The sequence below is a fragment of the Halyomorpha halys genome, unplaced genomic scaffold (genome assembly GCF_000696795.3).
Source record: "Halyomorpha halys isolate HHAL.00 unplaced genomic scaffold, Hhal_1.1 Scaffold1182.1, whole genome shotgun sequence".
NCBI classification, from domain to species: Eukaryota; Metazoa; Arthropoda; class Insecta; order Hemiptera; family Pentatomidae; genus Halyomorpha; species Halyomorpha halys.
The window spans coordinates 17,432-19,309 of NW_027105578.1; positions in this window are offsets into that span (position 1 = coordinate 17,432).

Below are 1,878 nucleotides of genomic sequence, written 5' to 3' on the forward strand. Positions count from 1 at the left end.
CACCAAATCACTACCATATACACAAATCATTTAATAAATAACCATAAACCATAATTTTAAAATAAGAAGATTTAGATATTTATGATTTTAAATAAAAAAATAGGTTTTTAACTTATAAGTAATGATCTGGGCAGAATAGCCTGCAAAACAAATTTTAATGTGAGGAAGAATTTATAATTGAAGATGTCTTTGAGGATGGTTGAAATGGCCGAAACGTTGGACTGGTGAAATAAAATGTGTTGAGACTAATAAGGACACAATTTTTGATTTATTTAATAAATAATTACCTGTCTCAAGAAATTGAAATAAAATATTTAAATTAAGATCTTTATCTTAAGGAGAGGAATACGATTGTTTCGGTGGAATCCAAAAGCTCAATTTCGTTAGTCGAAATAGGTCTTCTTATAACCATAGAAATCAGTGTATTGTAATGGATTGGATATTTAGACCGTTGTCCTGTACAAACAAATGTGACAGTCGGAATCAATGAATCTCAATTTCTTTTCGTTTTAGTTTTGTATGGGGATTCTAATCTAGTCGTTTGTCCAGATTTAGTCTAAGGCGGATCTGTTTAATAGGGTTAAGTGGAATATTATTAAAGGATACTGTAGAACAGTCCATAGGTTTACGACAAAGTATAAATGTGATTTGATAGTGTTTATTTTAATCCTACAGTTTTGGCACCAAAATGTTATTTAAGGATTGAGGAATGGGATTAGAGATTATTGGATGCAATTAATGGGTCATTATTTACTCATAGCACTCATTTATTATCGGCATGCGGTTTGAGGATAGTGGTTAGATGGGTTGGGATATAAGCTGTATAGACTGTGTTGAGGATGGGACCGAGGATATCATGGGATCACCAGAGGATATGAGAAAAATTGGATGAATTGGCACTGTTGTGATTTAATTTGAATAATCTATTAGTGTTACAGAAACGGGAAATGAGAAAGTATATGGGGGTACGAATTTATGAAGTTTGTAAAGCAGTAGGTGCCAAACTCGGTAAATAGAAAAAAAAAATGAAAATTTTAAATATGAGTTATAAGTTAATGTTGTAGTTCTTTATATTGTACGAGTAAGCTGCTAAACTCAGTACTTATTCCACCGATGGAATTCAACAAGTGAATCCATTAATAAAGCGTTGATTTTTTTCGGATTGCTAACTTCTGCTTTTATAAGGTTTGAATATTAACTAATTAATGAGATTTAATATCGACTAACTAATTGCTTACCTTGTCCACTAACGTCCAATTCTTGCCTAGCTGTTGCTTCGCCTGTATGGTGTACCTCGAGTCGGTCCAGAGCGCAGCGTCTTTCATTGTCAGGGCTGCGTCCCCGTTGGAGCCTCTGAATCCGGTCAGCCATTGCCGAATCTTATCCCTGTCCATCGGCACCTCGCTCTGGAATAATAAGAAAATGGAACAAATTTTTATAGTGAAATATCACTAAACAGAACCTGAAAGCATTTATAATATAATAACTATAATAATAAGTATTTATTTATATGTGAATATAAAATTAATTAATTTTTAGGAATAAATTAAAGAGCAAAAGAATGAATATATACGTTAAACATATTCACATATAGACCTTCCCGTGTGGGAGATTAGAGTCTTTTAGCGGAGACTAGTCCAACCTTAGGACCGGAGTTGCTAGTATTTAGTTTTCCACAATTCGCTATCTCGAGCCTGCCTCTTCCATAATGAGCCACCACACTGTTTTGTTATTTCGTTGGCCCAGCGCTTGCGTTGTCCCCTTCGTCTCTTCCTGTCCAGAGGGATCCACTCTGCAGCTCGTCTCGCCCAGCTGTCTTCGGATTTCCTCATGAGATGGCCTGCCTAGGTCCACTTAATTTTTCTACCGTAGCATATA